We start from the raw sequence: 12,523 nt of genomic DNA on the forward strand, positions 1-12,523 counted from the left end.
TTTATTACATTTATTCTGACGTTATTTCACTGACACAGTATTATCTATTTGAGGATTTATTGCACACATTTATTCTGATATGTTATTTCACTGATACAGTATTAATGTATTAAAAGAAAAGAAGTTGCTCTATAACATCTCACTGTTACTGATTGATAATGCAGCTCAAAGCATTTTGTGTAGAATCACTTGTCAGCCTATTGTGATTCATCTACACAGTTTCACTGATGATTTATAACCAACCCAAAACCCAGGATAGAGCGGCTGAGTGAATGTGGTCTGGACTGTGTGGATGAGGCTCATTGTGTCAGAGACGCTGTAGAAGGACAGAGTTCCTGCACCGTGATCCACAAACACTCCTATTCTGCTGCTGATGGGCTTCACAGAGAGATCAGTCTTTATGTTATTGTGTCTGAATGAGTATCTGGAGGGAGAGCAGAACAAACTCCAGGACTGATCATTATATCCAAAGAAAGACTCTTTACTCTCTCCCTTCCTGCTGATGCTCTTATATGACACTGATATACGCACACCTCCACTCCACTCCAGCTCCCAGTAACAGCGTCCACACACTCTCTCTACACAACACCTGAAGAAACACATCAAATCTGTCTGGATGGTTAGGATACAGCTGATATGTGTCAGTGTAAGTAATCACTCTGTTGCTCTCAGACAGATGGAAGTATTTATTTACTGTGTTCGGATCCAGCGTGAGCTGATGGCAATCTGATGGAGATAAAACACATCAGAATCAATAATTATGAATCTGTTTGATCTTTTTATGTAGCTGAACTCTTCATGTTCAGTGTACCATCAGTGTCCAAGTCAGCGTTTCCCAATCCCAGTCCTCACTCCCCCCGCTCTGCATGTAACACAGACCAGCGGTTCCCAATCCCAGTACCCCCTCACCCTCTAAGTACAGATGACCAGATATCCTGTGCAAATAATCATTTACCGTACATCACTAATTATAAAACTCTTCTTTCACCTTCTACAGGAAGAACATGAACACATTCAGTGAGTTTTTTCTGCTTATTTTCTTACTGACTTACATTGTAGGAAGTCGTTCCTGGTCCAGAGATCAATGTTGGTGAATGTGACTGTGGAAATCAACAGACATGAACAGTGTGATTCTCATGTCAAAAGAAAATGACCCTTCATCCATTCTTTAGACATTTCTAAGATGTTCTACACGGTTTATATAATATGAGATGATGATGGACTGGTTTCTGAGTGCAGATGAATCTCCAGGACTTTACCTCTGTCTGAGATCTTCTTGAGCTGCTCTTTGCAGAAATCCTCCAGTTTTTCTCTCAGCTGACAGACAGATTCTCTCATGCCATCAAAAGAGAAGAGAGAAATGAAGGGAATATTGGGCGTGTCCATAGATTCAGGAGGTACTGAGAGAGACTGGAAACTCTACAGAAAAAAGAAATCAAATCTCATCAGCTTCACACTTCACCCAACAGCCTGCACTATGATCAGGTTTGTGCGGCTCCACTGGAGGTGAGCTTGAAGAACCCAAGTGCAGTATTATTCCAAATAGACAAACTCAACAGAACATGACTTGACTTATGCTGCCTTCACGTGCTTTCAGAATTATCGTAAATATGAGTTTCTTAATCGTAAATTGGACGTGAATGGCCTCTCAAGTCGTATTTACTACTGGGAAATTCAGAAATAATTTTGATAGCAGAGTTTCCGAGTTGGGCGGGTCATAAACTTTAAATATGGTGGAGGGGACAATCATTGCTGCTTTCAATGCTGTTCTCACAACAACTACATCCCTTTGTCTTGTCGCTAAAGTAGCGTATTTATAAGCTAGATATGAACGATCAATCGAAGCATATTGTATGTTTTAAGCAGTGAAATAAATAAATTAGAGAACAACTGCACACTCACTTAAGCATATTTATTAACGGTTAATAAATATGCTTAAGTGAGTGTGCAGTTGTTCTCTAATTTATTTATATTCTTTCCTTCAACTTGCACCTCATAAGGTGAGCGTTTGCCTTGCTTTGCTTGCTCTATTACGGATTAAGCAGTGAAATAAGCATTTATTTGAATGAAATTCCAGAATTGTCAGCAAACTGCATGTACAGGTGCATCTCAATAAATTAGAATGTTGTGGAAAAGTTCATTTATTTCAGTAATTCAACTCAAATTGTGAAACTCGTGTATTAAATAAATTCAATGCACACAGACTGAAGTAGTTTAAGTCTTTGGTTCTTTTAATTGTGATGATTTTGGCTCACATTTAACAAAAACCCACCAATTCACTCTCAACAAATTAGAATATGGTGACATGCCAATCAGCTAATCAACTCAAAACACCTGCAAAGGCTTCCTGAGCTTTCAAAATGGTCTCAGTTTGGTTCACTAGGCTACACAATCATGGAGAAGACTGCTGATCTGACAGTTGTCCAGAAGACAATCATTGACACCCTTCACGAGGAGGGTACGCCACAAACATTCATTCACAGAGTGCTGTATCCAAGCATGTTAACAGAAAGTTGAGTGGAAGGAAAAAGCATGGAAGAAAAAGATGCACAACCAACCGAGAGAACCGCAGCCTTATGAGGATTGTCAAGCAAAATCCATTCAAGAATTTGGGTGAACTTCACAAGGAATGGACTGAGGCTGGGGTCAAGGCATCAAGAGCCACCACACACAGACGTGTCGAGGAATTTGGCTACAGTTGTCGTATTCCTCTTGTTAAGCCACTCCTGAACCACAGACAACGTCAGAGGCGTCTTACCTGGGCTAAGGAGAAGAAGAACTGGACTGTTGCCCAGTGGTCCAAAGTCCTTTTTCAGATGAGAGCAAGTTTTGTATTTCATTTGGAAACCAAGGTCCTAGAGTCTGGAGGAAGGGTGGAGAAGCTCATAGCCCAAGTTTCTTGAAGTCCAGTGTGAAGTTTCCACAGTCTGTGATGATTTGGGGTGCAATGTCATCTGCTGGTGTTGGTCCATTGTGTTTTTTGAAAACCAAAGTCACTGCACCCGTTTACCAAGCAATTTTGGAGCACTTCATGCTTCCTTCTGCTGACCAGCTTTTTAAAGATGCTGATTTCATTTTCCAGCAGGATTTGGCACCTGCCCACACTGCCAAAAGCACCAAAAGTTGGTTAAATGATCATGGTGTTGGTGTGCTTGACTGGCCAGCAAACTCACCAGACCTGAACCCCATAGAGGCAGTAATTAAAGCAAAAGGAGCCCCTACCAAGTATTGAGTACATATACAGTAAATGAACATACTTTCCAAAAGGCCAACAATTCACTAAATGTTTTTTTTTTATTGGTCTTATGAAGTATTCTAATTTGTTGAGATAGTGAATTTATGGGTTTTTGTTAAATGTGAGCCAAAATCATCACAATTAAAAGAACCAAAGACTTAAACTACTTCAGTCTGTGTGCACTGAATTTATTTAATACACGAGTTTCACAATTTGAGTTGAATTACTGAAATAAATTAACTTTTCCACGACATTCTAATTTATTGAGATGCACCTGTATAGCGTGGTGAATTTTTATATGATTGTCAACCAATGGGATGCTACATCCGACATTAAAGCACTTGAATACGACAAGTTTGTAATCACGACTTCCTAAATGGGAAATAGGAAATTTCCAATAGCACGTGAAGGCAGCATTAGTACATGAAATAAACGTGAACTTAAACAGGACCATTAACTCACCAAACAGTGGTACAGGGAACAAGGCTACACAAAGGACAATGGGAACATGAGGCTATATATACCAAACAAATAGGGTACCTCTGACTTCTACTACTTTTTTCCTGCTACAAGCACAGACTTAGTGTGAGACTGCCACTGCAAACGGTGCCTGCCTCGTCTTGTCCCCTGTCAGCCTTCATACCTCTATCTCAGCACGTCCTCCTTCCTATTCCCTCTTCACAACTGTTCCAGCTGCAACTCCTGCCCACGCCATTGCAAAGGAGCCCCCATCTTTATTCCACTCCGCACTCAAATCCTCTCAGGTATGGGCATGGACATGGCTTTTCTTCTATCTCCCATCCCATAAAAAGATTGCTGTCGATCCCTGGACTGTGGTGCTTATTATTTTACCCTCAAAGATTCTTTTCTAGTTCTAGTACTGTATTACTAATACTAGTAATACGTTGCCACCGTGGATATTCCAAATCATAGCAACCAAAGCGTCTCAGTTGGAAAAACGCTGTGGCAGCTTGTCATTTTCAAAAGAGCACTTGACAGTTTTTCAGCTGTCTAAAAACTCTTTGGTGGACACACGTTATTGAATATTTATTGTTAGGCATATGGCCTACTGGTCTCTTTTGCATTTATGCAATATACCAAACCTGAGAAAGTAGACCAGAATATTCCACTGCATTCCAGGACACACAATTTGCGTAGCTGTAATTCATAGGCAGGGATTATGATTGGAATTCATTAACATTCGCATGTTTAACTATCAAATTGGAAGTTTATGATGCATTTGTGAATCCGGAGGAGAGTTTTCAGGAAGGTCTGTTTTACGTGCAAATTACTCAGAATTGACTCATATTAACGAATATTTCATGAATGAGGCCCATTGTGTAGATGCAGCATTGGACTACTTTGCCTGCTGAGGCAGTGACAGAAACATAGAAGCATGCTTGACTTCTACTTGTGTGGTACCCAACTTTGATCAAAGGATGTGGCTGTCAAACTTCAGAATGTGTTCCAGAACACACAATGTTCTGCAATGATATCTGATGCTTTTTTGCAACTCACATTAAATATGCTTAAAATGACTGGATTCCAAGCAGATTAAAATTGGCTTTGGACATATTGAACAGGGCTAAAATTTCTCCTCTAGAAGAATGATATCAGGAAAAAAAAAAAAGATTCCTAGGAGATTTTCAGAATTAAAACCAATTGCAAGTGCTGTCTCTCAAATTGCAGTCAACTGCTCATTCTTCTGTCATGAAATGTTTCTCTGTGAGTCTGGTGTCACAGCAGGATCTGCTCAAGTCCACTATGATCCTGTTCTTCTAGATGTGTGTTACCTGCAGGAACTGGATGTGATCCTGCGTGTGTGAAAGCTGCTCCAGCTCAGCGTCTCTCCTCCTCAGATCATTGATCTCCTGCTCCAGTCGCTCCAGTCGTCCTTCAGCTCGACTCACTGCTTGCTTTTCCTGATCTCTGATCAGCCGTATCAGCTCAGAGCGGCTTCTCTCAATGGAGCGGATGAGCTCAGTAAAGATCCTCTCGCTGTCCTCCACTGCTGTCTGTGCAGAGCGCTGTTAGGACACACAGTGAGTCAGGCTTCAGTGTGACTGAAAGAGCTCCAGCACTGAAGAAGAGTCCCTAAAAGAAACTCAAAATTCTCTTCTTCTTCAGACTCACCTTCTGAGACTCCAGAGCCTCTCTCAGCTGCTGAAGATCTTTTTCTCTCTGCTGGATTTTCTGCTGAAACCATCTGTGTATCTCCTTCAACTGCTTCTAGAGGACAAACAAATAATAGGAAAAAATCTAATAAAACTACTACCACAAAGTCCTGAAGTGAACAGTTGATATGACTTCAATATCAGTGAAGTTGTTAGACTGAGGAGTTAAAAATCTAACGTGATAAGGTTGTATGTTCAAGCATAAGTGCCAGCATTATTCCATCAATGCCAAGTTTTATAGGGATAGTTCACCCCAAAAATTCTGCCGCCATTTACTCAATTTCATGTCATTCCAAATTATGATTTTCTCTTGCAGAACACAAAAGATGGTATTCTGAAGATGATATTCTTTCCAGAGCCCAAATCAAATATGGTGACATGACAAGACTTCAGACCTCACTGATTCATAAATTTCACATGACTAAACATGCCAGCATATTTGATTTGGGTTCTGTATACATTAACTGATAAAATAATTGATTTGATAGTGAATTATGACTTAAATTTCACTTTGTTCAGTATACAAAGTAATTGTATCGCTTCAGAAGACTTGGATTAAACCCCTGGAATTGTGTGGATTACTTTTATGCTATTTTATTTGAAATATTAAAACCTTTGAAGCCAATTGCTGTTCAGTGTATAGAGAGGAGACATTCTTCAAAATACTTTCCCTTTTGTTCCTCTGAAAACATAGTCATAAAAGATTGGCACAACACAAAGAAAAGTAAATTTTTTTGGTGAACTGTTGCTTGAGGTTCTTACCTGTTTCTCTGTCCTCTGTGCTGCAGCTGATACAGTGCCGTGGTTTTTATGTTCATCCATCGTACACAGCATACATTTACAGTAACTTAGTCCACGCCGGATGGTCGCTGGATTCTTCAGGAGATTCAGACACACTGCACACACTGAAAATCTGGCTTCTGCCATGTTACTGCATGAATACAGAGACAAACACACAACAGCTCAACTACATTTTTAGTTTCTCTTTCCCTGAACTGAAGAGTTTTGTATTTCCTGCTTCTGTGTTTGAATGAAGAGTGTACAACAGATTTATCAGCATGTTTCAATGGAATTTTTTAAGCTGACACAACTTGCAGTTTCTGAATTTGTTTATTCAACTGAACATTAAGTTTTCAATGTCTCAACTTTATTGTAAGTTGACTAAGAGTATTTGCCCACTCAACTTAAAAAAAAAAAAAAAAACATGTTAAATCAATTCAGTAATGATTTAGATTCACACAAAATAAGATTTTGCACAAGTATTATAACTTTAATAAAATAAAACAAAGGCAGTATATTCCAAGTAGGGGCAGTCTTAGTGATTTGGGGTCTAAAAAATTCCAGGTATGGGGCCCCAACATAATAACTACGTGCTCTTTTATGCCTAACCCTTATTTTGCTCGCTCGCTCTCATACTTTATAGTTTATTTATCCCTTCACAACCAGTAACACGTCAACTTGATGCTGTTCTAAAGACATATTATGCCACATTTTTTTAAGTTCACAAAAGAAGACATTATCATAAAAAATGAATAAATAAAATATACATTTATTCTTTTTATAAACATAAAATTATCCCATGAAACTCATTCCATATTCCAAGTGTTCTGAAGGCATACGGTAGGGTTTGCAGAGAAACAAATCGAAAATGTGATCTATCATTAAGCAAAAATTTTGAGTCATTGCATTCGTGCATTTATACGAGTGCGTGGCTGTTCGCGCTGGCGTGCCTAGGAAAAGCACAAAAGAGTCATTTTGAATCATCATCTAAAGTAAAATTATGGCTTGAAACACAATTCTTTCTTTACTGAGGCGACTATTTCTGTTCTGAGACCTGGAATGCGTGCAAAGAGCGCTCCGTCTATAATCACTGAAAAGCTGTCACTCACTACAGTTCATAAAAATGAATAGGCTCTCTACACTGCACAATAAATCTCTTAGTTACATAGTATCTACACTTCTGTTTATTTCATGCTATAACTAGTAAAAAGGAAGAGATGATTGGTTAAAATGCCGCTTGAACTGAAGCGCTACAGCAATCTGTCACCACACGTTAAAGAGCCAATGACAAAATTTGAAGGCTGAGACTTTGTTTCATATCTCTTGTCTGTCTGCACGTTGTCAGCTTTCTCTTAACTCTGCGATGTATTTTTATACTGCATGAGTGGTTTGAGAGCTTTCACTTGATATGAGAGGTACTCCACTTCAGAGCAGCAAGCTTCCCAATGAATGTTACAGCATCCCCACTCGCACAGCATAAGCAGCACCCACGTCAAAGCGGAAAATTGCCTTGAATTCAGAAAAAAAGCGTTTCAGCCTCTGTCAAGACACACAGATGCATAGTAGGCTCTGCCAGGTATCTCAGAGTGGGTTGTAAAGTGGGTAATAAATACAGTGGACATAAAAGTATAGGTGAACTGGACTATATGACAAAATACGACATTTAGTCTATCTGATTTATTATGCATAAGCAAAGTTGTTAAGGGCAATAGTCCAAAGGTTTATAAAATATTACTTTGTCAACAATACAACAAAAGTTTAAGCATTTAATGAGATATGCATTATATATCCATTAAATGCCAGCCTATTGTGAACATGACTTTGTCTCAGCTCAGTCAATCAAACACCGTGTGCGCTGGAATCTGTGTTGAGAGATTGACGTGTTAAGGACAGTGTTGTGCAAGTTATTCTGGAAATGTAATTAAATTACTGATTACTCCTTTTAAAAGTAATCAAGTTACAATTTGATTATTTATTTCAAAAGTAATTAGTTACATTAATAGTTACATTACTTTTTTCTGTACATCCATGAAATAGTAAGTTTCATGTCACCCCACAACATCCCAGCATAAACGCTCCTGATAAAATATTTCATATTAAAGCATAAACATTCACAAACCACTGTTATTTTTAACTAAAGCAAGTATAGGCTGCTGCTTGCATGGTTTGGCATGGCAGAATGCCAGCAAAGAGCACTCACTTTATAATCTCTAAACAGCTGTCTCTGTCTGCTCCGCAAACTACATTTCATATAAAATCATGTATCATTATGTTATGACTTTACTTGTTGAGGCACTCGACTAACTAACTAATTCAAAATCTATAACCACAATGACATATTACTTAACAATTAGTTAATAGTCAAGTGCCTCAGCAAGTAAAGTCATAACATAATGATACCGATGCAAATCATTAGCTAATGATTAAATAAAGCAGACAACTGGAAGTTTAAAGGCATGGCTTCGACCCAATGTGGTAATTAACATATGAATTTACTTCATTAGTTAATAAAATAAGTTATTAGGTAGTTAATATATTATGACGCATTTAACTGATAACAATTTATTGATTACTTACTCTATGAATCATATCGAATGTTCATTAGTTGCTGATGCAGTAATTGTTAATAAATGGTTTAGTTCTTCATGAGTTGCACATGAACTCATGATTATCTGTGCATTTGTTAAGCATGAATTAATGCATATTAGTGTCACCGTATTGTAAAGTGTTACCCAAATTTCTTGTGTATTTTGTGCACACGTAAAAATAAAGCTCATTCTGATTACGATTCTGATATAATGTTTTATATAAAGCTTTTGACAATGCTAAACTTTCAAGTGTCAGCACTTGGGACACTCTGTTCTATTAAATTTATTTGTAATTCTGCTGATGTTTTTGGCCCTGCAATTGCTGTTTGCCATCATATATTCTTGTTTCCATGTAGAGACAGTGAATAGTATTTACCCCATGTTTGAATCGGCTGCAACAGGAGCAGATGTCTTCATATTGCCCTGATCCTGAGCTGAGCGAGAGAGAGAGAGAGAGAGAGAGAGAGAGGATCACTGCCTGGACGACATAAATCAGACAAACACATGAGCAGAGTAAAGAGGAAAGTTTATGTCAAACAATCACACTTTTAAGACATTACTTTGTTTGTATTTGTTTTCCAACTCCTCAGCCAGATGGTTCTGTTGTATCTTCTTCAGGATGCAGACTGCGGTCTTCACAGCTTTTTCTGGTCCAAAACAGGCCACCATCTTATCCACTGTTTTTAACCTACCTGCATTCTCCATTTCACTCTTTGTTATACACCCATGATCATTCTCTAAGTGCCACTTAAACTCCTTCAGATCAGCTTCTACCAGTTCCTTCAGTGAGTCCACGAGCAGATCTTTAACAGACACCATCGTCCTTCATAAGTTCACAGCTGCAGGACGAGAAGAAATAGATTTGAAATAGTTTCAAACCTCAACATGGACCTAAACCCTGAAATGTTATTTGGATTATGAAATGAAGCTCTGATCAAATCACCTCATCTATCAAGCAGTCAGAGGTTTCTTCTCTAACTCACTGTAGTAAACACAGGCAAACAAGATGGCAGCACAGGCTTATATTACACTTGTGTCTTCCTTGTGTTGATAATAGAAGTAAGAGGCTCTAACTTACTGAAATCTCCCAAATCCTTCAGATTGGTCAGATGACAAACTTCCTCCTACTTATATAATTTATAAATGTATTTTATTATTTATTCAACAAACTTTGATTGTTCTTTACCGTCAAGGTGAAACTCCTGGCTGGTGCCCCGCCATACAGGAAGGAAACATCTAATACTCGCGCTCTCACCTTAAGTGAGGAGTGACCAAACGTTAATTGGGGGCCGATTGTGAGAAACCACTAAATGAGTGGTGGATGTAAATCTAACCCTTAAATTTACACACAAAAGCAGGCAGACAAATGTCAATCTGCTTGAAATGAGGTAATCAGATGTTCAAGCCAAGGTCTGACACTGAATATTGAATTAGTTGGTTGAAATAAAGGTTGTAAAATGAATATATATATATATATATATATATATATATATATATATATATATGTGTGTGTTTATGCAGGAAGGGCAGATCGAGATACAGTCATCTGACTTGAGAGTCATCAGCATCAGAAATATGTGCTATATACAGGGGTTGGACAATGAAACTGAAACTTAGACCACAATAATTTATTAGTATGGTGTAGGGCCTCCTTTTTGTGGCCAATACAGCATCAATTTGTCTTGGGAATGACAGATACCAGTCCTGCACAGTGGCCGGAGGGACTTTAAGCCATTCCTCTTGCAGAACAGTGGCCAGGTCACTCACTACGTGATGCTGGTGGAGGAAAACGTTTCCTGACTTGCTCTGCCAAAATACCCCAAACTGGCTCAATAATATTCAGATCTGGCGACTGTGCAGGCATTGGGAGATGTTCAACTTCACTTTGATGTTCATCAAACCACTCTCTCACCAGTCTTGCTGTGTGTATTGGTGCATTATCATCCTGATACATGGCACCACCTTCAGGGAACAATGTTTGAACCACTGGGTGCACATGGTCCTCCAGAATGCTTCTGTAGTCCTTGGCGGTGATGTGCTCATCTAGCACAAGTATTGGGCCTAGGGAATGCCATGATATTGCAGCCCAAACCATGACTGATCCACCCCCATGCTTCACTCTGGGCATGCAACAGTCTGGGTGGTAAGCTTTTTTGGGGCTTCTCCACACCATAACTCTCCCAGATGCAGGAAAGACAGTGAAGGTGGACTCATCAGAGAACAATACACGTTTCGGATTGTCCACAAACCAAGATTTCCACTGCTGGCACCATTGAAACCAACGTTTGGCATTGGCACGAGTGACCAAAGGTTTGGATATAGCAGCCCGGCCATATTGACCCTGTTGAGCTCCCGATGAACAGTTTTGGTGGAAACAGAAGAGCTGAGGTGCACATTTAATTCTGCAGCGAGTTGGGCAGCTGTGGTTTCATGTTTTTCAGATACAATCCGGGTTAGCCGGACATCCCTTTCAGACAGCTTCCTCTTGCGTCGACAGTTACTCCTGTTGGATGTGGTTCGTCCTTCATGGTGGTATGCTGACATCACCCTGGATGCCGTGGCTCTTTATACACCACAAAGACTTGCTGTCCTGGTCACAGATACGCCAGCCAGACGCGCACCAATAATTTGTCCACTTTTGAACTCTGATATGTCTCTCATTATGTTGTGTGCATTGCAATATTTTATGTACAGCTGTGCTATTGCTCTGCTAATTCAACCTTTCACACTCTGCTCCAACTCTATTTTGGCCAGTGTTTCAGTTTCATTGTCCAACCCCTGTATATCTGCTTTAATTGCATTAAAAGACTATATGATTGCTTTGGAGTTTTGCTCACAACTGTGAAATAGCAGAAGATTGAGACAAAGAAAGTTGGAAACCAAACCCTTGACTACACTACCTTAGGAAACCCCGGGAAATAAGACCAGAAGGTGACTCGGGTTCATTAGTGCAATAATAAGCTGCAAGAGGGACTCCAACTGAAATCATAACTTTATTAACAAAAACAAAAAGAGGCAAATTCAAACAAAATCTATATTTGCCATCTCCATCAATCAATCAATAAGTAGCCACAAGAATAAAACCACCAGCATGATGTACTAAAACAACAGTTTTACACCCCACACATAATTTAAGAATCAGCACAGCGAAGTAGTAAGATACAAACAATTAATGTTGTACAACCCTTTCACAAATATTCTAGCTGAGCCTAGTGAAATCATCTAGTGTACGCCAGGCCTTACTCGTACACTGATTCAACAAAATCAGTGCTGGAATTGCACTGTGAACACATTCAATCTCTCAAGATCTCAGCAGAGGATGATTAAACAACTCCAAAACCAGCATTACAATCTTCACTAGGGACGGGTATTGTTAAGGCATTAACGGTATTACTACTTTTATTGAAATGGCACTCTCATCTGTACTTTTTGTTGTGGTTTTTTTTTTTTTATGTAAAAGGGAAACAAATAGAGAACAGAATTAACAACACTTTATTTTTTGAAATGTAAAATAGAATAATTATCTATAGCCTAACAAACAGCAATGTTTGAACAAATATCTATTACACAAACAAGAATCAAATAAACACAATATTCCTGTAAAAGCAACACAGTTTGGGCATGCAGGTAGGTTACAAAAGGACTAAAAGTTTTGAACCATTCTTCTGGAGAAAAATCAACATATTTGTCTTTTCTGGCAGAAGTTGGGACCTCTTTTCACTTATTGTGTTCCATGCGGTCGAATG

General features: G+C 39.0%; 1 pseudogene; it reads right to left on the reverse strand.

Moving 5' to 3' along the window:
• LOC131538369 (tripartite motif-containing protein 16-like protein) lies at positions 1-9,983 on the reverse strand (annotated as a pseudogene).
• Positions 9,984-12,523: the final 2,540 nt, after the last annotated feature.

This window comes from Onychostoma macrolepis, chromosome 04 (assembly GCF_012432095.1).
Source record: "Onychostoma macrolepis isolate SWU-2019 chromosome 04, ASM1243209v1, whole genome shotgun sequence".
NCBI lineage: Eukaryota > Metazoa > Chordata > Actinopteri > Cypriniformes > Cyprinidae > Onychostoma > Onychostoma macrolepis.